Source organism: Phoca vitulina, unplaced genomic scaffold (assembly GCF_004348235.1).
Source record: "Phoca vitulina isolate PV1807 unplaced genomic scaffold, GSC_HSeal_1.0 scaffold11, whole genome shotgun sequence".
NCBI classification, from domain to species: Eukaryota; Metazoa; Chordata; class Mammalia; order Carnivora; family Phocidae; genus Phoca; species Phoca vitulina.
This window is the reverse complement of record NW_022589714.1, coordinates 2,025,870-2,052,745: the sequence shown is the minus strand read 5'-3', so window position 1 is coordinate 2,052,745 and position 26,876 is coordinate 2,025,870. Positions and strand designations below refer to the sequence as shown.

The following is a 26,876-nucleotide window of genomic DNA, read 5'->3' as shown; positions in this document are numbered from 1 at the left end:
AACATTTTCTTAGTTTGTCACTTGTATCTTATGCTACTGTTGATTTTGTATCAATTTGTATCAATCTTTTCTTTTACGGCTTCTGGATATTGAACGCTAACTAGAAGGACCTTTGAGGAGTACTTCAGATGGGGTGCTCAGGGCTGATAAGTCCATCCAAATTGTTTGCTTGTATGCTGGGGAAAATTTGTTTCCCCAGGTAGTGCTGTGGAAAACCAGAATGTAGATAACTCAACCTAAATGAGAAAGAAAACTAAAAATAGCTTTTGATCTGCTGTAAACATTAAAAGTAAAGTAAAACAAATAATATCAGAGAATCACACATAGTAAAAGTAATTATATTGAGTCCAGACTTAAGAAATATAATCTTTTGGCGGGAAAATTAGGGTTCCTAATAATTTCTCCCTCTGAGCTAGGAATGCATAGATTTGATGTGTTTTGATAAATACAGCTTGCCTAATTTAAAATTGATTTTAAAATCTTGCTGTTTCATCTTCATAAATTGAAAAGCAGGTTTGCTTATACTGGTAGCCTTTTATTGTACTTGAATAGTGGTCTGACTACTTTTGGAAATGAATAATGGATTAAACGTACACTTTGCAGCTTACATTAGTTACTTTTGTAATGCAAAATAGAAGCATGATAATGTACTATTCAGCATGTTTTAATATGATTTATACATACACTACATAGCATAAGTAATTCATTATGCCCTTCACAGTGCATTTCCTGGGCACAGAAGCTCATGTTTACCAGTATTTCATCTCATAATCAGGTGGTCTAATGGAGGGAATCTGGGCCTATGAGTGAGGATTCCTCACTCCACTTGCTCCTTGACTCATTCAAGGACCGCAGGCAATACTCTTCTGGGTCTGAGCGTGCGTGCTTATAAAAGTGAATGGATAACACCTTATGGATCCAGCTCAGAAGAAGGGACTGTGGACTAATAACTTTAGGACTGTAAACGGCTTTGAAGTCTAGAATTAAATAGGCTTCACAGTATAATAATTATTATTCCAGGAATTATCCTACTTTGGAAATAACACTCTACAATGGTCATTTAATAAGGCAACAGTCCATTTCTCTGCATTTGGGAAGAAATCATCTATTGCTCCATAAATAGCACCTTGTCACACACTGTATTTTTCTATTTGCAAAGTGTGGATTTACTGAATAGCATAGGTTATGGCCCTCAAGATCAGCTGCCTTTAAAGCCAATTGCATTCCATTTTTAGAATGAACATGTACAGATTGGATTGAAGCTTGTGAGTTGGAAGCGGGGGAGTGGCTCTTAGAAGCAGACCTTCCCCTAACATTTGTGGGGCCTGGGGCAAGAGTACAAATGGAGGCCCACGTACCATATGTTTAAATATTTAAATGGTATAGATCAAGCTAACAGACTGTTAAATAAAATATGTTCTATCCTCTTTCCTCCACAAATATATCTTCATAATGACCTGGAAGGCCAGGTTTGAATTTTAGATTTCTCTGAAGGTCCCAGAAAACTTATAAATCACATTTCTCTTTTTTCCCCCTATTGCCTGGTGTTAGTATGATAGCAACCAGTAACACTCTCCAGACCAGATTTTGAACACACACGTCCTGAAGGTATGTTTCAAACTCTGTACCTATTTATGATACGCAAATCATGTTTCTTTTTTGATAATGCTGATGACTGTCTCTATGAAAATGGGAATCCATTAGAATAACTGAAACCTCTGAAATAGTGAGATTTGCGCCTTTGAAAAATGCCTTGACACAATTTGATTCCTTTGCCAATCTGGATTTTTGACCTGATCTATTTAAATTCTGCTGGGTACATGAGTTCACATCTAACTTCCACTGTAAATTGTAGGATGAGTAAAATGTGCATGTTTGGCATACAAACTTATTTTTTTTTTTGCCTAACACATAAACTGTTATTTTAGATTCAAAGGAATCTTACTGGTCAAATAGATCTAATAATGGGGAAGATATAATAGAAAAATTTATATCCTTAGAGAATGCACCTTAAGCAGTTTTATTTTATAGCTGATATTTTTATTTTTGCTTGGGTATACGATTCTTGTTTATCAAGACTCCACTTTCTTTGTTAAAATGTAAAATGCATGTTGGGCAAATGCTCCAGGGGCAATTTGCATAAAAAGTGATGACAAAGAGCAATTAGTACTTCATTATTATGCAGTGAAATGCTACTTTGCTCAAAAGTGACTGTAGTTTCTCCCCCCTAACCCCCTTATAAATCTGGTATACAGCATTGTTCTAAAAATAGTACTTAAGAAACCTCTGTTTGTAAATCAGTGTCTTTGACTTTCCACTAGAAATCCAGGGGGAAAAAATGCAAGCACTAAATAAAGTTATTACCCCAGATCTTTATAATGAAAAACAAGCACCAGAATTCTGTTAGATAAGACAGGTCAGAAGATTTTAGTGTCTCATCAAATTAGTTCCATATCTTATTTTACCCCTTGGGATCGGCTTTCAAAGTAGGCTCAGATCATACATTGATAGCAACATCCCCCTTCCCCCCCACCCACTGTCTCCCATGCACACTCAGAAACAGCGTCATGCCGCACACGGCTACCCTGCAGAGAGCAAATAGTCCCAAGGTATCTCTAGTTAGGAAGGCTTGATTTTTGAGTACAGATTTCATTACCATGAAATTCCTTTAGGGCACAAAAAGAATTGCATCAAAGAAGCAGTGTGGGGAGGCAGACTTTGTAACTGTCCGCCCCATCACCTGTGTTACCAGGCTCTGCTTGTCTTTAATTTGCCAGGAAATGCTCATTTTTTTTCTCTTGTTGAGCCAACATATTATCTAAAACTCTGCAAGCCAGAATGTGCCAACGCTCTGTGTGTGCACGTGTGTGTGTGTGCGTGCGTGCGTGCGTGTGTGTGTGTGTGTGTGAAAGAGAGAGAGTAAGAGAGAACCTAGTAATTGGATACTGGCAGAATGAGGAGACACGGGAAACTATGAAGCCTTTAACCTTTGGAAAATGACCTCATGAGGCTGGAGATGGACATGGATTATAATATTTCTCTTTGGAGGTCCCAAAGCAGTCTTGGGGAGGGGGGCGGTTAGGGGTAGAGGTGGGAGGTTGGTAGACACTGCCTTATTTTAGGTTCTTCCTATACCTGACCCTCTGTGGCCCAGACCAGATCAATGCAGTTCCCACAATCACAGCCCTGGCCGGCCTGGCTCCAGGATGGCTGACCAAACCTACTTTGCTTGCATCCTAAGGGGTCTGTTAATCCTAGGAGGCTGGGATCAGCCTCACCACCTGCAATTTAGGCTCAGGGGCTCAGGGCTGTGTGTGGCAAGTCTCTGAGAAAGAAGGGGTCGGGTAGACACTTGGGCACATTGCTTTATAAGCAAAAGTAACTTGGATAGCTGAATGTCCTTCACCCAGATTTTATTTACTCTCTCCTTTGTTCCTGTTCTCCTCAGGCCACCAGTGAAAAGACTGTCAGGTCACATAGCTCATACCATTTCAAGGATTCATTGTCTAACTGGAGGTAATGTATGATCATTTTATACACTGCCACAGATTCATTATTCATACAATTTTCTATTAATTTTTAATGCGTCCAAGTTCCTAGTTATTTAACATATAATGCAATTGGCCAGACATCTTCATAAAGCTAAGAAAAGTGGCTCTGAGGTACTCTTCCAGAGCATCTCAATCTATTAACCACCTGATGAGACAGTACTGCTCTTAGCCATGGGCAAGAACCCTGTCTTGGATCCCTACACCTCACAAGTCCTTGTGATTTGGATGCCGTTCCTTGAAGTCCTTCGCTGCTACTCTCTATCCAGCCTGTAAGGTTGACCAGATATTTAGAGGAGTTCTGGAACTCATACTTATGTACTGTTTTAGAGCCAAAGTGGGGCCTAATTCAAGAGAGCAGCTTGGTCAGCATACATTCCCACTGACACTGGCCGGCAAGTTATTTCTTTTGTAATATTGCATGACACTGGACCTGTAGAGTGGTGCTGACATGCTGATTTGGGGTAACGCTCATTCACAGGGGATGAAGAAGATAAGAACATTCACATTGGGCAATAAATAAATACCCATTATTCCAAATCTTCATCAGTAAATCACTATACCTCACATGGGTTCATTTTCTAGTAAAATTGCCGATACACAGATGTACCTGCAAAATACAGTTGCCTGGGGCTCACCCTCCCTGGGGATAGCCATACCCTGGGGAACCACAGTAGGTTCTTGAACAGGGGCTGATGTAGACCGAGTATTTAGAAAGGGAGACACTGGCCCTGGAGAAGAGCAGGGCGAGAGCTATGGCATTCACAAGGCTGAGAGGAGCCAGTGTAGAGAAGTGAAAATACCCTAGATTGAGTATTTCATTTCCCTTAGGAGTCTGCTAGCTCTAAATGTTTGGGATTCTATTGTAGGGCTGAGGCAATAAAGGCCTCAGTGTGATGCTGCTGGAGCCTACAGTGGAAGGAGGTGAAGAAATATTTTAACGTAACGCCAGTACTGGTAAAAATGACAGCTCATGTGGAACCAAGTGTCATTCTGACACTTGACATACATGGCCTTCTTCAGTCCTCATGTCAATTTTTATTATTCGCATTCTCCAGATGAGGAAACAGAATTAGAGAAAGTTGAATAACTGGCCAAGGTTAAATGCTGTTATTATTGGCAAATTGGGTAGAGGAGCTGAAGACATGGGAGGAATCGCAGGTGTCCCCAGGTGTTCAAGGCTGGAGGGCAGGGAACACAATTTGGATGGTTTTGTGGTGAGTTTGCTTGCTTTGTTTTGTTTTCTCATTGGTTATGGCTGTGAGGGCATTGAGGTGATGAGTGTCTAAGTAGCTATGATTGCAGGTTGCTTGAGTAGCCCTGTCGTGGAGAGATCTGGAAATACCCACCAGAGATCAGATGAGAGGTTGGGCTGGAGGTTGTGGATTTGGGATCATCAGAGATGAGAGGTGCAGTTATGTGAGTGGGAGAGGCAACTAACCTCCGGGTTAGAGTGGGCAGAATTTCTTAAGAGAAATTCTTGGGAGGGAGAGCTCAGTGGGCAAGACTCCAGCATCAACTCAGCAACTAAAATCCCCAGCCACTTTTGAAGAGCTGTTCTATTATATAGTTTGGTCAGCAGCTCAGCTTCATATTTTCACCCACCAGAATGTTCAGATCAATACTCCCAGTCCTCATGATTTACTGAACCTGAATTTCTCTAACTGCTCCATTAACTCTTTGGAAAGGTTTCTCCCTCTGTTAGCACTGGATCATGATTTTCCATAAAATTTGCCCTTGAGCAAGCATTCTCTCATCATTCTCACTAGGGAAATTGTTTCCCCCGCCCCAGCGCCCCCCACTCTCCATCCTTCTTCACTTTCTTTAGAGCTTTGTTTCATGAACCTGCATTTTGCCTGCTAATTAGTGTTTTTTAATATATACTTGCTATTGAGCTTGGAATCTATGGGTTTTTTCTCATGCCAGTTTGTGAGTTCCAAATTCTTTGTGTCAGTTCATATTTCCCTAACTTAGTTATTAATTTAGGGTCTTCTTGTTTCTGTGTGCAGTAGAGACATTCTGGTGCTAAAGGGCTTGGCGCCATGGCCCCAGTCTCTGCATGCCCAGTCCTGTGTCCATGTTCATGGTGTTGCTTCCCTGCATGCTGGGCACACAGGGGTCCAGTGGCCAGACAGCCATCATAAAAGGTGAATTCATACACAATATGCCCCTTTGTTCCAGGGAAAATTTTGTTCCTCTGATCCTCAGCTTCAGCATCATGAAAAAGCATTTGTCAAGCCCCTAATTGCCAGAGTGCTGCACTAAGCACTCCATAAAGAGTCTCACTGCCATGGTCGGGCCAAGTGTGACAGAGCCAGGCCTGGGTGTGGAAGGAAATTGCTAGGGCTCTGGCCCTCAGACACAGAGTCTTGCAATTTGGCAGGAAAAATGATGTCTTTCCAGGGATACCCAGCAATGCGGAGATACCTGAGTGGGGGTGGGGCACGGAAGCCTCAGTTCATGCGGTATACAGTACATGTATAGACAGATACCCCCAAAAGAGGAAGGGGGAGCAAGCTGTTTTTTCCTCAGGAAGCCTGAAGGGTAAGCTCCTAAGAGGAAGCTACAACATCAGCGAGTGGCACCCTCCTCCACAGTTTGCCAGGGAGGCGAGAAACGTCAAAGTCTCTACAAGTCATAGCATTTGGCTAAGTGTCAGCGTCGAGTTCTTGCCTATTAAAGCCAGTAATCCAGCTCAGAATGACACAAACACATAAATAAGAGCATTACACATGATCGCATAAAAGGCATAAACAAATAAAGAAGTAGACACACCTGAAGGGCAAGGGATGGTTTCTGTGTAGAGGGGGAGGGGTGCAGAAGCCACCCAACTGATGGTGTGTGGGGTAGATTAAATGGGTTAATCCATAAAGTGCTTAGAGCAGTCCTGGGCCCTTAGTGAGTGCTATATATGAGCCAGTTGAATGAACGAACAAATGAATGAATGAATGAATGAACGAATCAAGTTCAAGTTAGAAAAGCTGGAGAATATCAAGGTAAGTGGATTTCTCCGTCTTCCCACACCAGATTGGCTGGCATGGCACTGGATCCACAGTTTAGGATTAGAGAAGTTTCAGCTGCACAGAATGTCCTTGAAAGGCTCACCCAGACCACCTTGAAGAGGGACATGATTCATCTCCAGGTATGTGCCCCGTGTGATGTGGCACACTGTAACACAAGTAATTCTCTTAGGACAGTTCCTAAGGGTGGAGAAAGGGAGAGGGCATTCCTGTTTTGTTTGCTTTACTCCAGATCCTGGCAACTTAACTCTAAAGGTAGTGACCACTAGGTCCAGGTATGTATAAATAACGATACCGTAGAAAGATGTTTAAAGTAGAAGTTTTATGAAGACCAAAGAATCTGTTAAAAAAGCTTGACCTTGCTCTCTGTCCTAAGATTGAACAAAGGTGTGGATTTCAATGTCAGGCTTTAGTCTCTCGTCACACAGAAATTGCTGGAAGCCTCGCTGGTCCTGTCCAATATTCAGATGTGTCCATGTCGTTCTTCTCCTTGGCTTGTCTGCCTGTCCTTTTGGACATTTGCTTCTTGACTCCCTTCATTGCTACCAGAGAGTCCTTGGTCTTTGCTAATGGTGAGCACTGGAGCAGGATGTTTGGCTCTCTGCTTTCCTAACCTGGGTCCTCTCAGTGTGTGGTTTCTCTGGTGTCTGGGTTCTTTCTCATACTGTGGCCACAGGAGGGCAGTTTTAATGCCCCTCAGGAGCTACTTGGATCAGATTTCTGAATTGGGCAGCCTTGAAAATACTTTCTGTATTTGTGTTAGGAAACATTCCCCAGGCAATAAGAGTGTAGGGAATCACCATCGACTACTCAGTGGCCAATGGCAGATGATTTCCAGGACCCAAAACTCTCCTCTGATGGGTAGAGCTCCACTGGGGTTCACAGGGATCCCTGATGTCCAACTTCAGTCACCTAGAGAAACTTAAGAAGGTCATCCTCACCTGGGATCACAGAAGTTGGGGTATCCTGTTCAGCCACGTGGCTGACCGAGAGTCTACAAACATCTGTCAAGTTCATTGACCAGTTTATCTCTGCCCTCAGACAAACATGAGTTTTGGGAAAGTAGAGGTGTGTGGGGTGTGTTTATCACAGGGAGACCACAGCACAGATTTTCTAATTCCTTCCTCTGTGCCTTGTTGGATACCACCGCCCCTTCTCTGCTATCACTAGTCCACGTAGGTAATTTTTCTGGCTTCACATTCACCTCTTTAAAGTTTTCCCTGGTTAATTCAAATATGCTCTCATGACTTTTGTATTTTTTTTAATTTTAAAATTTGGTTAATACCTTTTTTGGTATTTTAAAATTTCCTACGTATTGTGTAGCATCCCACAGTAAGCATACAATTAATGCATGTGACTTAATTAGTAATATACCCAGTAAACTTTATTGGTGACACTAGTGAGCCATCAAACTAAACAAGTAATTTTGTGAAGCAAACCATGTTATCCAAGGAATGACAGGGAAAGGGAAAAAGACTAGCTCTGTCAGTTCTCTTTAGTGGTAGATGTGCGGAAAGTGGTATATTAATATAGCACTTGCCTAGAAATAGATATTGGTAGGGAGATCACAATGATTTTGTAGAAAAATACTATCGCATCTGCTAACTCCTTTCTTTGGAAACTCCTTTCACTTTCTAATGTGCAATATATATCCTTCTTAAACTTTCAGTTACCTGAAAGGAAGCTTCATGCTCAGGGTATAAGGGCATCCGCTAACAATGATTGCTTGAGAATAAATATGAGATAAGATGATGTACTGGAAAGGCCACTGTCCACCTCCATGAAGGGCCAGTGTTTGTGGACCTTTGGGAGGAATAGTGCTCCGAGGGCAGGACCCACGTCCTAATGGTACCTGGAGTACTAGCACCCAGTTCAATGCTTTGCTCAGAGATGTGCCATGGAATAAATGAATGGATATTTTAACTACCTTGGGTATCATGTTTTTGGCGCCTATGGATGTGACATATAGAGCATGATCTCATTTATAACAGAAGAGAATGATTAAGCCAGAATGAATTTTGTGCTGTTATTTTTAAAAATGACATAATTTAGCTGTATAAGCGGTAACAATTTTAAATGTGTATTGTTGGGTTTTTTGTAAAAATAGTATAACAATAATAGTACTAGCATATGCGTGTGTATATATATATATATCTATCACTTATGTGTTAGGCACTGCTTTTAATTGAAATAATTCTAACAGTAACCCTATGAGTAGATATTCTCATTTTATAAATGGGGAAGCTGAGGCATGGAGAAGTTGTGATTTTTCTAGAGCTAAGTGACAGAGGTGTGATCTGTAGCCAGGCAATCTAGCTGAAGAATGCATGCCTATTAGCCAGTAATTTATATAGCCTCTCATGCTGGTGAGAATCTATCCATACCGAGTACCGATAGAGACTGGTTTCATACCCAGGCATAAAATAAATACTTATTTGTCTATCAATTAGGTACATTATGACAGTGATAAGTTGGAAAGGGTCAGGGACACCCAAAGTACTTGTTATAGTCATTTAAAAAATCTGAAGAACATCAAAAAAAGAAAGGAACAATGGTTGTTTATAATCTGCCAAATTATTAATGTAGGACAATGTACATTTTTTTCCTAGTTGAAGATAAAAATCCTAGCAAATGGACAAAGAAGAATTGAGCATCCAGGAGGAACTTAAATGGTGATTCTCCTGAGATAATAGCCTGGACACATTGTCCATTATGGGTAGACTGAAATCATAGAATACGATCTTTAAATTAACCAGGAAGTAAATACATCTTCTTGAACTGATAAATTTCTGAGCTAAGGTAATCAGCAAGACAGGACAGAGACCATAGAGCTGCCGCTTGTACATTTCATCAGGTGAGAGATAATGCCCTTCCTTTGAACTTGTAAGAAAAACACAGCTTTGATAAAAAACAAGATATTTTGCAATGTATTTCAGTTAAGTTTTATAAAAATGTTCTAAGGAATAAATATCTAGAAATGTTTGAGGAAAACCTGGAAGGATTTCATCTTGCAAAACTGTGTGTAGGTAAGTTTTAGCACATCTTATCACTTAAATGGGGGAAATTGCACATATTCTAGATGGTATTTTTGATCTTTTAATTCTCCAAGTTGTTTCTGATAATCCTTTTAATTTCAGTTTAATAGCCATAAGCCTTTTTGAAATAATAGTGCCATCAGTTCTAGGTATATGCATTAAGGGTGATGGCAAGCTTGAAAAAAAAAAAATAATCCTTTCCTCTGGGCTCAGGCAGAGACCTCACTTTGGGAATTAAATGACTGTGACAGGGGATTCAGGTCTGTGGTTTCAGGAGTCAGTGGTATAGTGTGTTGTTGGGCTTGGGTCGCGGTGCTGGGTAGTGTCTGGCACTTTCCTGCAGCTGACCACAGTTTCTCCTGTTGGTCCTGTTAGTAAGATACCAGTTTATTTTGGCTATGTTCCTGTCCCTACCGCGAGCTATTGGAACGACAGGAACACTGATGTGAAAAGCACCTTTTCTTCATGGAATGACTTATTAGTCATTTATTTCATTGACACATAAAAAAAACCCCAAACCATAATGGTAGCTCTGACCTGGTCAGATGGACACTTTCCTTCCCCTCCTTCAGGACTGGGACACTCATTCACCCAAGCTGCTGGGGGTGACGGTTGACTGCCTGCAGCCCAGTAACCCCTCCCCGAAATTGCCTTTGGATGAAGAGCTGTTTTCCCCCCTTCCTGGGGGCAGCCTGAGTCTGATGACTGACAGGTGGGGATACAAAGGTCCTGCCTCTTGGCTTCACTTGGGACAATTCTGCCGGGTCATCCCAGTTTAAGAATGCCTGTGTGGGGTCCGCTGAGGCTTTTGTTGTGACTGAATGCCATCCAGCTTCTCTTCCTGCTCAGTCCAGCTTGCTTCGCTCTCCCACAGATGGGGTTCCTAAAGTGCTCCCCAATAAACTTCCTGCACCCCAGTCTGTTTCTGGGAGACTTGATCTGTAACCCCCGGCAACATATTCTGGATGCTGAAGAATGAAGGATGAAGGTACACTTTGGAGAAAGATTCATACAAACTTTCATTAAGTTCTTTGGATAAGGGTGATATTTTTCTAATTTGCTTAAACTCTTTCCCTGATGCCTGCCTCCCCATTTTTTTCCAACCTTGATTGATCCCTAATTCACACATAGGTTTCCAATGGGAGATATAATTTGCGCTTAATGTAAAAAAATTCACATATTAAAGAAATATGTATACATGCGTGAGTTGCCGTTATAGCACACCCACCAGATAGCCATCATTTAGAAGACCCAGAGTAACCCTCTGCATCCCCACCCAGCTCTGAGTGCTGGGTAGTTGTCCTTTGTACATGAACTTATACCTTGATTCATATATCTGAAGATGAACGGGCACTGGCAATTAGAATAATAATACTATTTGGGATTTATTTACAAAGCACTTTCCATCCATTATATTGATTTATTTCTTGGCATCCTTGAGAAAGTTTGGCCAGATGAGCCCCATTTTATAGATGGAGAGTGACTTGCTGAAGACACTGGGGTTTGGGGAAATTTCTTTCTGACAGGCTCCAGTTTCGAGGATCAATCAATGGGCCCAAGCCCATCATTCAAAAAAAACACCAAAAGAGACGTGGTGTTTTGTGAAATGGCACATTCTGAAGTCTCTGTCACCGAGAGAAGGATGTAAGCTCAGGATCAAAGCATCATCTTCAAAGAAGGGCGAAGTACTTGTTAAATAACTCCTGGCAACTGCTTAAGCACTAAGCATTGTAATTGCAGAGAGCAGGAGCAGAACCAAAAATAGAAAAGTGGATAAGGACAGGACCAAAGACATCATTGTCACTCAAACTTGAATGTCACTTTTTGACAGCATTTGAGCAATTGATTCTTGGTTTTCCATGCTCGGAATTCAGTAGTCACGCTTTGCTGTGACAGCACTAGGAGAAGGGAAAGGCCAGGACCCTGTCGGAGCCTGGGATTAATATAAAGAATGGAGGGTGAGAATTATTATCAGCCTGTGCTGCCTCTTCTCTAGTCGAAGTTCCTTTGAAGGCAAAAAACAGAAAGCCACTCAGGCTAGCCCCAATTTACAGAAATGTTAAAGGAGGATCTCATGGGTCAGACACACAACCAGACCCTGCTTGGCAGAAGACTGGACCTGAGAACTAGAAGGCCATTAGAGCTAAGCCTCTCTCTCCGTTTCCTAGAGCTGCACCATCTCTGTCTCCAAAAATCTCCTCTATTGACCTCTCATCTAAGCCAGCATACAAGCCCAAGAAGAAGAAACAAGTCATACCAGGCAGTGCCTGATGAGTATCAGATGACTGGCATAGACATTAGGGGTTTTAAAGATTTAGAGGAGGGAGAAATCATTGTGCATTGGGAGGTTCAAAGAGGATTTTTCAAGAGAGGTGGGGAGAGAAGTGAGTCTTGAGGGATGGGAAGGATTTGGAGAGAAAGGGAAGAGGAGAGGATTCTAGACTGGGGCAGAGGAGGGAAGGGTGGGACACATAATGCATGTCCAGAGCATAATAAATAGGCCAACCTATTCTGATTCAGTGGGGCGGCTAGGGCCTGAGAATTTGCATTTCTAACAAGTTGCCAGGTGATACTGCTGCTGCTGGTCCAGGGACCCCACTCCGAGGACCACTTCCCTGGTCTAAGCTGCTGTCATCACTTATCTGCGTTATCATTGTGACTTCCTAAGTAATCTACTTCCACTTTCGCCTCTATTCTCCTCCCAGCAGCCAGAGTGAACTTGTAAAAACATAAGTAAAATCATGTCATTCTCCTGTTTAAGACTCTTCAGTGGCTTCCAACCACCCTCATGGTCTACCGGCCCTGCAAGATCTAGCTCCTGCCAGCTCAGCAAACCGTGTTATGTCATGGTCAACACCTCCAGCCATTCCACCTTCAGTTCTCTGTCATGAACACGTGCTCCCAGGCCTTGCGCTTGAGTTCCTCTGGGATGCTCCCTCCAACTCCCCAAGGGGAGGCTGGCTGGCCCTGTCTCCTCCTTGATGATTAAGCTCAGATGTTACCCCCTTCCTAGGACATCCTTGAACACCCTCTCTGAAGCAACCTTCCTCAGTTTCTACTTACTTCCTCACTCTCATTCTTTCCTTCGTTGTAGCTATCACAATCGTTAACTATCTTGTTTATGTGTTATTCTATCTATTGTGGTCTCTCCTCCATTAAGGCTGTAAGCACCTGGGGTGCAGGACTCGTCACAGCTCTAGCCCAGGGATTTTGCGTAGTGTCTGGCACAGTAGGAAGCACTCGGTAAATATTTGTGGAATGAATATATCTGTATATACCTGAAATGGACAAGGTTCAAGCGTTTTTCTTGAAAGTTCCATGTAGATCCGTGGATGTGAGTAGATGCTTTGGAGAGGAAGATCACCTGTCTCCAGCTGTCAGATTGATCTCTGCTTCAGCACAGCTAGGATTTCCCTTATGCCTGTAACACCCGGGCTGATGAAGGCCAAGGTGGTTTTTGGCAAGCTTCATGCTTCATACCAGTTCCAACACCCCCATCCTCTCTTCTCTGTCTTTCTGTTTCTGGGGGCTGCTCAGAGCCTCCCACTGCAGCACCCACCAGGCTGATGTCTTCAGTACCCACCTGGTCATGTCAGACCTTCTCCTCATTATTAAACGTACCTCCCTCTTGTCCCAGTATCTGAAGGCTCTGCTCTGCTAGTGTGTGATGCTGGGTGGGCAAGTGGGGTAAACAGGACAGTTGCTTTAACTTCATTTGTGGTTAAGAGGTATCAGGGCCCCTTGGATAATAAAACACACCTAAGCTGTATCTCAGGGAGCAGCAAACCATGGAATTCAGGTTTTTACATAAGTGTCTACTTTGTTTTGGATTTTGTGTGAAGAATGAAAATAAATTGAAATAAAAATATTATTGGAATAGCAGGGTTATGGAAACATAAAAAGTGAAAGGAGATCCTGAAAAACAGGCTGCAAAGTGGCTTTGATATCGATCAGCTAAAAGTTTGACATGTCTCTTTATCAAAGCATATAGTTATGCAATAGGAAACATTATAGGAATGAAAAAATGATTTACAGATCTGAGTTTCATTCAGTAACATTCTTGGTTAAAATCAAATTGAGGAATTTTTTTTTTTCCATTCAGAAAAACATAGTCACTTTGCCTGAGTCATGATTGCCCACTTTTTTCCATATGGTTGAGTACTATTTATTGGCTGAGTTTGACAATTTTCTAAAGACTTCGTGGTTGATGAGCTCTATTTATGGCAGCAGTTGAGAAAAGTAAACTTAGGTAATATTAGGAAGGAAATTCTTGGCTTATTAAAAAATAGAAACCAACCACTGTAGCAAATACTTTGTAAGGCAGAAAGAGCTGAAATCATGAAAACTGCCTAGCTCTCCCAAAGCCTCTCTCCCCATCAAATAATCACAAAATCCCCGATCCTCCCGTTGTCTAGCTCATAGAGTTACCACCTCCTCACTGGTTTGAGAGTTCTCACCCTAGACCGGGGCTTGGCATTGGGCCAAGCTTCTCTACCTCATGGCTATTGATTAGCCTTCTTAGAACAGAATTTTGATAATCCTCCCTTCTGATCAAGACTTGTGTCTGGGGACAGAAGGCAAATGCCCACTCCTTAGTCTAGGGTTGAAACCTTACATCACATGTGGCTTGTTAAAAATGGAGGTGAAACACACATAACACAAACGTTGCCATTTTAATAATTTTTAAGTGTACAGTTCAGTGGCATTAAATATATTCACAATGTTGTGCAACCATCACTGTTATCCATTTCTAGAACTTTTTCATCATCCCAAACAGAAACTCTACCCATTGAATAACACCTTCTCATCCCCTCCCCTTCAGGCCCTGGTAACCTCTGTTAGGCTTTCTTTCTCTATGAATTTGTCTGTTTTAGGTGCCTCGTATAAGTGGAATCATAACGCTATTTCTCTGGTGTGTCTGGCTGATTTCACTTAGCGTATTTTTAAGGTTTTTCCGTGTTGTAACATGTGTCAGAAGTTCCTTCCTTGTTAAGACCGAATAATATCCTGTTGTATGTATATATCACATTTGGTTTGTTCATTCGTCCATTGATGGTCATTTGGGTCGTTCCTACTCTCTGCCATTTGTGAATAATGCTGCTACAAACACCAGTGTGCAAGTACGTGTTTGAGTTCCTCTTTCTAATCTTTTGGGTCTGTACTTTAGAGGTATAGAATTGCTAGATCAGATGAAAATTCTTAAACTTCCGGAGGAATCCATCGCGGGTTTTGACATATCCACACCTTTTATTCTCACTTTTCTTTTTCTTTATTTGGCGGCTCTTCTTAAGGTAGGCTGGTTGCAGCACATTCCCTGGGCAGATCCATCCTGTGTCTTCCTTCAAACTGAACACAAAATGCTTTTCCTCTTCCCCACCATCAGCCAGTCCTCACCAACTCAAGCTCTTCCTCCTAATGATAGTAAATTCCAGCTTCTGCAACCTGGAAGTGAAAAAAGCAGTTACAAAAATATGCCTTAAGTCTTTGCTTTTTCTTTCAAGAAAGCACACACCATGACATTAGAAAAGCCCTCTCTTTCCCTGCCACCCTCACGTGGAGTGCAACGGCTTTCTGAGAGACTCTCCCTCTCTCTTCAGATTCCAACCCTCAAGCTTCAACACTCAGGCTTGCTGTCTCTCTTCCCTGCCCATCGCCCAAATCCTTCTTTCTGTAGACGAACTTACCCTTTCAGGTTTTTAAAGTTTTGTTGTGTGTTTCTCACGACCTAGGCTCTGCACAATTAAGAGCACCTGGCTGCTGACCCAGAAGGAGGAGTCATGCTATAAAAGTTAGGGATGGGCAGGGCTCCTGGGTGGCTCAGTCAGTTCGGCTCAGGTCATGATCCTGGGGTCCTGGGATCAAGCCCCACATCGGGCTCTCCGTTCAATGGGGAGCCTGCTTCTCCCTCTCCCTCTGCCGCTCCCCGTGCTTGTGATCTCTCTCTCTCTGTCGAATAAATAAATAAAATCTTTAAAAAAAATTAGGGATGGGCAAAAATTATGAATACTTAAACATTAATTATTTCCCCTTCTATATTCACCTCTGAAATTATTTTCACTTTCCTGCATGATAAGAATATTTTCCCTAGGGACACCTGGGTGGCTCTGTTGGTTGAGCATCTGCCTTCGGCTCAGGTCATGATATCGGGGTCCTGGGATCGAGCCCCACATCGGCTCCCTGTTCAACGGGAAGCCTGCTTCTCCCTCTCCCACTCCCCCTGCTTGTGTTCCCTCTCTCGCTGTGTCTCTCTCTGTTAAATAAATAAATAAAATCTTAAAAAGAAAAAAAGAACACAAATTCTTTGCCTTGGAAAGTGTGCTTATAATTCAATGCATTGATCTCAAAGGGTCTTTCCAGGCTTATGTCCCACTACTGTCCTTGTGCCCTCCAGGTCCCAGTGAATGGGACTGCCAGCCACTTGCTAACTGTCCCTGCATTTTCCTGTCTCCATTTGTTCCTCTTTCCACTTACCCTCTTTACCCTCCTCTCATGCCTGCCCAATTTCTACCCATCTCTCAAGTTCAAAGTCAAATGCTACTAGTTCCATAAAAATAACTGTTTGAGGATTAAACAAAACAATACGTGCAAAGCAAAGAATCTTGTGCAGTGTCCAGCATGTGGTAAGCCCTGGATAAATAGCATATAGTAAATACTTTGCCCTATCCCATTATTACTTGTGTAAACATCTTATTTATAATTTATAAGTTTTTTGATCTTATTTTTTTTGCATGTCCTACACAGCATATATCACTTTGGATCCTTTTGGCAACATAAAACCAAACTCAACTGGCTTACATAGAATGTGGGATTTATTGGGTCACATAAATAGAAAGTCCTGGGATTGCGCTGGCTTCTCCTTGTTTCTAAACTCAGCTCTCCTCTACACGTTTTCATTCTCAGGCTCCTGAGGAGATTAAATGGTTGCACTAGCTCCAGCCTCCCAGGCTCTTGGGAGAAGAGAGGGCTGGCTCTCCAGTGAGCTTAAGCAAAACTCCTTGAGTTTCACTGGCTCTGACTGGGTCATGTTCTCTTTCCTAAACCATCACTTTGGGCAGAGCTGTTCAAGATGCTTTGACTAGCAATGCCTAGGTCAGGTGTCGCCTAGTAAACCCCAGCAAAACCACATCAAGAGGGCAGGTAGGTGGGATGGACCCATACATAAAAATTGGAGACATACCAAAGGTAGGGTGAATGGATGCTGGGAAGCTAAGAAACACCAAATATCCTCCCTAGCGCCTTACATAAAGGAGGTGCTCGATAAATCTTCAATGGGTGGAATTAAATTAGTATTCTCTTTAGTGGTCAAAGAATGTGGAAGATTAACTGCTTGTCAAATGACAGTTGAAAAGGGGGAAGAAGTGACATTTGTTGAGCACCTACTATGTGCCAAGTACTGGGCTAGGAGATTTATATAGGTTGTCATTTGATTTAATCCAACAAAAATCTGTGATACAGGTATCATTATGCCCATTTTACAGGTAAGGAAACTAAGAATAAAAAGGTTAAGTCATCTTTCGGGGATTGTGCAGAGCTGGAATTCCAGCCCAGGTCTGCCCCACCCAGAGGCCTGTGTCCTTTTCCAATGGTTCCTGGCCCTGCATTCTGGATGGCTATTTCTCTCTCTTCAAAGATCCCTGGGGATCAAAATTCTATAATCTGCTGAAGACCGGCCCATGTTGTTAAATCTGGGGGTTAAGAAACTCCTCGATCTCTCCATTGTTTTAAATAGACTGCATTTCACCCTTTCTGTCTTCGATAGATAGTGGAAAACCACTCATCAGTCTCTTTAAAAAGAAATCCTCATTGTTTGATGGTATTAATTAAGCAGCCACTTAATCTTTTCTTATTTTATGTTAAAGGGTTCGATCCTTTTAACCCTTCCTTGGAGAGCCTATTTTCTGACCCTTTGACAGAGGATACATTTTGGCTTAAGCTCTTGGACCTGACTTTTCAGCTAGAACCTGACTTGAGGCAGCTCTCAGACCAGTTTCCTTGACCTCCTAAAGAAAATGGACTCAGCTGTGTAGACTATCTGCTTTGCCTCAGTGGGACCTCTGGGCTGCTGCCAAACCCTCTCTACTGCTGTGATCCCCTACATACACACACACACACACACAGCCTGACGCATGCCCCAGGCCTTTGGGGCAGCCAAGGTTTTGCTTCTCAGTGACAGTCACTGGAATCACCTTCTCTGAAGTCCAGACTCAAGGGAGATGCCTGGGCTTCTGACCACAGCAGATTCATGCCATTCTTGCTTTGAATCCCTGGCAATCTAATCATTTTATTTCCCCAGCCCCACGGTAGACAAGAGAGGAGTGTGATTTGCTGTTTTTGAATTTCAAGAAATGAAACAGAAACGAGAGCTAGTTTCTTGAGAACTTTGTCTCCCCATGCTCTGGACTGTGAAATGATCCTGTTTCTGGTTTAATTGGCCCGTGACCTGTAGGCCCCAGTGTAGGCTCTTCTGGCTTTCTTTGAACATATCAAAGAAAATTTAAAAAGAAGGGAAAGAAAAAAGAGAAAACTCCGGCTACTGGATGGTGGATGATTTTGTGTGTGTGTGTGTTTTTCTATAGTTGCCAGAATTTCTGTCATGAACACGAATTCACTTGGAAATTAGGAAAAATATCAATAAATGTTAAAATTAACTCTAAGCAGTTAAAAGAATAAAACCATGGCCAAATCTTTATCAAGCAGATGCAAATGAAATGAAAACATGAATGACAGTAATAAAATAACAAAGTAGCATTTGTCATAAAGCAGCCTTCAGGAAAAAAGATTCATTTTGGCATTTTTATGTTGATATAAGATACAAGACCAAATGAAAATATCACAGTGATAAAAGCATAGCATTAAATAGAAAGAATAAAAATTGACAGAAGGAGAAATGGACAGAAAAACAGTTGTCTTCAGGAGACCTAAATTTTGACAATCAAAAAAGAGGAAAAAAGCATGCTGAAGTTTGAAGTACTATAATTATTAAAAAATAAAAAATAAATTATTTTTCCTCCAACAACAAAGAATAAACCTTCCTAAAAGCTATTATTTGAAACCCTGAGCAAAACAAATAATATATAAGGCCACAAAGAAAACTTTTATCTAAAATACAGCAAAACTAGAAAAAAAATACCCAAGTTTAAATAAGAATAAACAAATTTAAACTTTCAATTACTTAGAAATTTAAAAAACCCTTTATTAAAATTTCATAAAAAAGAAAATCAAAACCATAATTGCAAACTTTTTAGAAAGTAATGAAAATCACAATATTATATATAACTGTTCGTGGAATATGGCCAGATCAGTACAAAGGAGTATGTTGAAGGCCTTAACCATTGTCATTAGTAAACTAGACATAATGAAAATAAGTATATGACTAAAAAATGAGGAAAGTCCAACTTGATGAAAATCCAAACAAGCAGAAATAGATAAGAAAGATAAATATAACAATTTACAAATTAGAAGATAAAGCATAATGGATTAATACAAGTGCTTTAAATACTTTTAAAGGCTAACAAAGTGGAAATACTTTTCATTATTCAAATCCAGGAACAGAGGAAATACATACAAATAATATTAGAAATGGAAAAGGGATATGAACATATTACAAAGAAGATTTAAATGGAGTAAGATAATATGGTATGTTGATACATGTGAGAATAGTGATAAATGGAAGATTTTCTGGGGGAAATTGCTAAAATTGACTAAATAAATTATACATATGAAAAAATCAATAACCTTGAGAAGGAATTGACAAAGTTATCAAGACGCTCCTTTCAAGAACTCTTCAGGTCCAGACGGCTTAGCTAAGAATTCCTTAGAAGTTTCTGAAAACATGATTTCTGTGTTTTGTAAACCATTCAGGAACATAAGTAAAATTTGAGATCTATCTGATTTTGCTTATTTATTCATCACTTGATGGACATTTAAAAAACTAGAGGACCCAGCAATTTCACTCCTAGAATCTGCCAAGAGACATGAAACATATATCCACACAATGACTTGTATGCAAATGTTATAGTAGCATTATTCAAAAGAGCCCCAAGTGTCCGCCAACTGTTGAAAAAATAAACAAATGTGATACATCCACACTACAGAATTCATCAGTAAAAATGAAGTAAATATTAAGTAAAAATGAATTAAAAATATGCTATTATAACATGCTAAAATGTGGATAAAACTAAAAAACTGTACGGTAAGTGAAGAGTTGGGCACAAAGCACTATATATAATTCCATTTCTATGAAATGTCCTGAAAAGACAAATCTCTAGAGACAGAAAGCATATCAGTGGTTGCCTGAGGACTGGAGGGGAACAGGGATTGACTACAAATGGGCTTCAGGGAATTTGGGGCGATTATGGGGACTGTTCTAAAATTGGAAAATGTCCTAAAATTGTTTAAAATTGGTCATAGTTGGGCGCCTGGGTGGCTCAGATGGTTAAGCGTCTGCCTTCGGCTCAGGTCATGATCTCAGGGTCCTGGGATCGAGTCCCGCATCGGGTTCCCTGCTAAGTGCAGAGCCTGCTTCTCCCTCTCCCTCTCCCTCTCCCTCTGCCACTCCCTCTGCTTGTGCTCTTCTGTCTATCTCTCTGTCAAATAAATAAATAAAATATTTAAAAAAAAATAAAATAAAATTGGTCATAGTTACACAATTCTATACATTTACTAAGAATCTCTGAATTGTGCACTTACAAGGAGATTTTATGGTATGTAAGTTATACTTCAATAAAGCTATTAAGAATAGCTAGTTATCAAAAAGTACAAATTAATATCAATATGCCATTAAGAGATGTAAACATCTATCCAACTGGTAAGATTTTTTAAAAAATTAGTGTAGCAAAGATTCAGTTCAAAGGGTACTGTTATACATAACAATCAGGATATAATTGATACAGTCCTTTTAGAAAACAAATTTTTGAAGGCAACCTATGGAATGGGAGAAGATATTTGCAAATGACGTATCTGATAAATGGTTAGTATCCAAAATATATAAAGAACTTATAAAACTCAACACCCAAGAAACAAATAATCCAGTCAAAAATGGACAGAAGAGAACAGACATTTCTCCAAAGAAGACATGCAGATGGCCAACAGACACATGAAAAGATGCTCAACATCACTGATCATGAAGGAAATGCAAATCAAAACTACAATGAGATCTCACCTCACACCTGGCAGAATGGCTAAAATCAACAACAGAAGAAACAATAAGTGTTGGTGAGGATGTGGAGAAAAAGGAACCCTCGTGCACCGTTGGTGGGAATGCAAACTGGTGCAGCCGCTGTGGAACATAGTTCCTCAAAAAGTTCAAAATAGAGCTACCCTATGATCCAGCAACCACACTACTGGATATTTACCCAAAGAATACAAAAATACCAATTAGAAGGGATATATGCACCCCGATGTTTATAGCAGCAGTATCTACAATAGCCAAATTATGGAGATGGCCCAAGTGTCCATCGACTGATGAATGGATAAAGAAGATGTGGTATATATACACAATAGAATATTGCTCAGCCATTAAAAAGAATGAAATCTTTCCATTTGCAATGACATGGATGAAGCTAGAGAGTATAATGCTAAGTGAAATAAGTCAGTCAGAGACAAATACCATATGCTTTTACTCATATGTAGAATTTAAGAAACAAAAGAAACAAGCAAAGGGAAAAAATGAGAGAGGGACAAATCAGGAAACAGACTCTTAATTATAGAGAACAAACTGGTGGTTACCAGAGGGGAGGTGGGTAAGGGGATGGGTGAAATAGGTGATGGGGTATAAGGAGGGCACTTGTGATGAGCACTGGGTGATGTATGAAAGTGTGGAATCACTATATTGTACACCTGAAACTAATATTACACTGTATGTTAGCTAATTGGAAGTAAAATTAAAACTTTAAAAATTTTTTTAAAAAAGAAAGCAAATTGAAAACAGATACTAAGAATTTTCAAAATGTTAATAGGCTTTGAATTATTAGTTTCATTTGAGGAATCTATCTTTCCAAAAATAAAGAAATGTACTATAAAGGGATGGGCATTACACAATTTTTTTATGGTAACTAAAAATTAGAACAATCTTGATGTCCAAGGTTAGGGAATGATGCCCCCATTAGGGAAATGGGCCCCCATTAGGGAGGGAATGATGCCCCCATTAGGGAATGATGCCCCCATTAGGGAAATGGGCACATAAATCATAGTACACCAAACAGTGCAATTTATGTGGTTGATAAAAATCGTATTTTCAAAGACTACTTAAGGACATAGAAGAATGTTCAAGAAATAATGTCAAATGGAAAGGAAAAGTGGGGCATAAACTCTATGCTAATCTTAAACGAAAAAAAGAAGCATCTATTTATGATTGGTAGGGCCTAGGCCAAATGTTCACACTTACTATCTGGGTGATGTAATTATGGATGATGTAATTTTCTTCCCAATACTTTTTTTTAAGATTTTATTTATTTATTTGAGAGGGAGAGAGCACAAGTGGTGGGGAGAGGCATAGGGAGAAGCAGACTCCCCGCAGAGCAGGGAGCCAGACACAGGGCTCAATCCCAGGACCCTGAGATCATGACCTGAGCCAAAGGCAGACACTTAACCGACTGAGCCACCCGGGTGCCCCCTCTTTGCTTTGTTTTATCTAAATTCTTGACAATAAATGTTTATTGCTTTATCATTTGCAATCAGAAATTTTATTGGAAAGCTATGAATGTTCTAAAAATAACAAAGGTGAATGGAAATGAATTACATTTCTCTCCATTTGCACCAAGTGCAGCTGTCAAATGGGAAGTAGAAGGTCTGTCTAACAATCTGAGCTTCCATTAGGGAAGGCAGTTAGTCGTAAGCCCTCCTTTACTTTGCCTTCTTCCCATTTCAGTGGAGGCCTAGGAGCAACTGAGTCAACTTGGTGTGTAGGTATGAGATGTATTTTGGACAATGGTGGATTTTTTGGACTGAGAAGCACTTTCCCACCTGGCAGTGAGGGGCCTTTTGACAGCCTACCCCCACAATGGTTCAAAGTTTGGCTCCCTGTCTTCAGTGGCGCTGTCCTAGTGTAAAGAACCAGAGGACCTATGTTTCAAAACACCGCATATGTGGAAGACACCCTCCGCCAACCAATACCCATGCATGGTGGCTTCTAGGTCCCTGAGTATCAGAAGCCCTGGGTTCCTTCTGGATTCCTTTTTACTTTGAAGATTCCGTCTTTTGTCTAAGTAACTTAGGTGTGATGTGAGTAGGGGAGGCGGATTGGAATCAGAGGGGCAAACAGCACCAACACAGGAAGAGAAATTAGGAGAGAACACCTAACTGAGGGAAGTCCGACGTGAAGCAGCCTCAGAGCTAATGAATGGGATGTGCCAAGCCTTCCCTCTCTGAAGTCACATTATGAGCTGCTCCACAAACACTTTCCAACCTAACTTTTAAAATAATTAAACAAATGAAAAAGAAACCAGATTCTCGTATAAAAGCTCCTAGGGCTTTGGTCTTTATTACTAATAAACTTACACCAGCCACCCCCGACCCCCACCCTGCCTTGACAAGTGTGGGAGAAGCTGGCTGGTAACAAGATTGTGCCGCCCTGATGAGTGTGCTCATTAGGGAAGCCACTCGGTTTGAAGGCCCACCCCGGCCAATCTGATTGCGAATTTTATTGAAATAATTTTATAAACAAGTCTTCAGACAAGGTTTCGTCCTGATGAATTCTCCGAGCTCATTACCACCCTCGGGAAGAAATTTGAAGAGATAAAAATAAAAGTCTAGGATTAAAACAACACTTTCACCTTAGGCAAAACAGTCTCCCTGTGCTTCAGATTTCTCCATCTGTAAAACAAGGATAATGATATTTCCCTCTCTAGCTCATCAGAAGAGCTCATGCTAAGTTCTGGGGAGCGTCTTGGCGGTTGGGAAAGAAGGTAACACATAAACCTGATTATTTTTAATAGCCCGTAGAACATCACGGTGATCAATAGATGCCTGATCTCTCGCAAGACAGGGTAAAAACAGTGTAAAGGGGGAGGCATACATATGGTGCGAGAAATCGGCCAAATAGCTTGGAAATTGACCTGGCTTGAATTAGAAAGCCGTTCTCCCTCCAATATTGTCTGTGATATTAACGAGTTTTCAGCCCAATGACGTTTCACCATAAGATCATCAAGTGTGTTTGTTGCGGCTGCTACTGCGGAACAGAGTGACCTGAGCAAGGTGCTTGTGTGGGAAAAGCACTCAGGCAGCCGTCATATATTCCCAGGCGGTGGGAACGATTTCAAAGCAGCTTGGCTCTGCCACCCCTCACCAATCGTCTTGGTCAAAAGGCAGATGACTTTAAAATCCCTAGTGACCCACAAGCTGCACAAGCTCACCAGAGAGGGATGTGCCTGAATTTTAACACAGTGCCACCGAGCCAAACTCAAGAGTCTGCACAGAAGCATCACGTTGAAAACGTGTGAAAGAGCTGGATGGGGCTCCAGGATGATCGACGTATCCCTTTCAGACATAAGTGGCAGAGTCTTCTGCTTCTACCTGGTTTCTTATTTTTGCATCAAACATAAATAGTAAGTGAAGAAATGTAATTCCATAGCAGAGCTTCGGGTTCCTGAGATTAGATGAAAGGGATCCTTAGCACCGAGGCACAAAGACTTGAGAAATAAAGGCAGAGACTAAAGGAGCAGTAAAAGGCAAACTTCAGTCGGAAAATCTTGTGCATCTGAGTGGCCGATCTGAGCTTCACAGAGTCGCCTGGAGCACCTGTTACACTGGGCTCAGCCACTCCATGTACGATCAGATCTTTCATATAAATAATTAAAAAGTCGCTGGCTGCCAGGGCTGGGTTCATGAGGACTGAAGGGGAGCGTGTGTCACCTGTGTTCAGGCGCGGAGACTTAATGAGAGTGAGGCCCTGAGACACGACCACGGTCTAGGGAAGGATTTAAGGACAGGTTCCACCTCCAAGGCTCGGTGTCCACCCCACCCTCCCCCAGGCCCACCTTTCTGGCTCAGGGTCCTTCGTGTGCTCATTTTATTCTCCTTTTCCAATTCACAGCTGCCACGTGGACACACTAAGGGACTGAAGCTTGCCTTCGAGAAAGCGGAGTGCCTAGCCGGGTCCTATGCTGTGGCCTCTCCTTGGACCCAGGAAGGCCGGGGGTGTTTAAGATAACAGCGTTGCCGAGTGCAAACGGCCCCCACAGTGGAGCCAGAGGAACCTATGAGATCATTTGGAAAAGCTTGTGAATTCACTGCCATTTGCCTACTTGGCTTTGGATGAAAAGCAAATCTTAAAGCTGCTCAAAATGTGTCTGATTCATCTGTAACTGAGAATGAGACCAATCAGGGATAAGAAGTGAGTAAAATCCTTGTGATCACAGAGCCAAGAGAGCCTATTTTAAAGCACTTAATGTATTTTTTTTCTTAAAGATATATACACCAACTGTAATTAAGCTCTCCCTTTCCTTATGATCTTGGCAAGATGTTAAAAAAGAGATAGAGAGAGGGAGTCGACTTGCCAAGTGGATTTTTCTAAGCGTTCTCAGCCCTAATTAAAAGTCCTTTGTGCAAGGCCAACCAGCAATCAGATTCCTAATTAGAGTTGAGCAAACTGCCTTGGTGAACTGTGGGTTTCTCTGAACCCAGGAATCTGGGGAGAAAGTCTGTCTGTCTTAATGGGGCCATTTTCTGAAACGCATACACACCCAAGTCCAGAAAGGCAGGTGCTCGAAGGCAGCAGTGGCGCAACCCTTTTCCCGTTGGGTCAGTTCCTTTTTTGCCTTGAAATGGCTCCATGGAATCCTGTACGTGGTGGTGTTACTTCTGTTTTGTTTGTTGGTTCCGGTGTTACTAAGAATTGTGCCTTTTTAGAAGCCGGTCTTCAGGATCTGGAATTAGGTGACTCGAGATTTAAGTATATTGAATGCTGGTATTTCATGGTTTCTATTCAGATAAAGGAGACCATTCTGCCCTCAACTGGATTTCCCCTGGAGTCTTGGTTATCATAATAGTAAACACGCACTCAGTGCTTACTACATGCCTAACATGTAAGCTCTACGAGCCCCGTACATACTAACTTACTTAACCCCCGCGAGGGCCCCATGAAGCAGGTTCTATTGTTTTCCCCATCTCACAGGGAGGAAACTGAGGCACAGGGAAGTTAAGTAACTGGCCCAAAGTCACATTAGTAAGTGATGGAGCTGGGGTTGGCCTGCTGTCGGTCAGGTTCTAGAGTCTGCCAGTCCCCACCACTCCAGAGCCCTGGCACTGCCTCCGAGTGGGCCTCCAGCTGAGGAGGACGCCAACTGGCCAGGTGCCGCGGGTCAGAGCATCACACAGCGACGTGAGCGTGGTTCAAACTCCCATGCGCCCTCGGCCTGCTTCCTGGTTACTAGACGGGGTTTTCCAAGAACCGCATTTCAAATTGAGACCTTCTGAAATGTAGGCCTTGAATAAAGAGATTATACTGGGATATAAAAATAAAGAACGTGGCTATTCTCCGTTCCCAGAACTGTGGTGAAAGCAGCAACAATGGTATCCTTGTCTCTCTCAGTTAAAGACAAAGTACCCAAAGCCACAGTACCTGAGGGGGATGCCACAGAAAGGGTGCACACCCTGGGCTTAGCTCATCTCCTCCTTAACCCTCTGTTTCTTTTTTTTTTTTAAATATTTTATTTTATTTATTAGAGAGAACAAGAGAGAGAGAGAGAGAGAGAGAGAGAGCATGAGAGGGGGGAGGGTCAGAGGGAGAAGCAGACTCCCCTCAGAGCAGGGAGCCTGATATGGGACTCGATCCTGGGACTCCAGGATCACGACCTGAGCTGAAGGCAGTCGCTTAACCGACTGAGCCACCCAGGTGCCCCAACCCTCTGTTTCTTGATTTTTCCAGAAATGTGTACATCCGGAAACAGGGAGGACTTTCTGATAATTATATAATTTTCTTTTCCTCATGTTTTCATTTGGGTCAGATTCATGCATACTCAAAGGTAAAGGGCCTTTATGGGCTTTCTTCAAAAAAATTTTTTTTTTAAAGATTTTATTTATTTATTTGACAGAGAGAGACACAGCGAGAGAGGGAACACAAGCAGGGGGAGTGGGAGAGGGAGAAGCAGGCTCCCCGCTGAGCAGGGAGCCCGATGCGGGGCTCTATCCCAGGACCCTGGGATCATGACCTGAACTGAAGGCAGACGCTTAACGACTGAGCCACCCAGGTGCCCCACTGTTCGATATTCTTAAAAGGAGATATCTTCTACCTAGAGAATTAAGTTAAAAATACAAAATGTAAATATGATCGTGTC

At 41.8% G+C, this 26,876-nt stretch overlaps 1 long non-coding RNA gene across 1 annotated transcript; it reads left to right on the top strand.

The window, feature by feature from the left end:
• Positions 1 to 1,549: 1,549 nt before the first annotated feature.
• Positions 1,550 to 26,220, top strand: LOC116635395. Its single transcript, XR_004300162.1, has 4 exons — positions 1,550 to 1,608; positions 3,449 to 3,516; positions 6,576 to 6,690; positions 24,635 to 26,220. It is a non-coding gene; the product is annotated as an uncharacterized LOC116635395 (long non-coding RNA).
• The last annotated feature ends 656 nt before the right edge of the window (positions 26,221 to 26,876 follow it).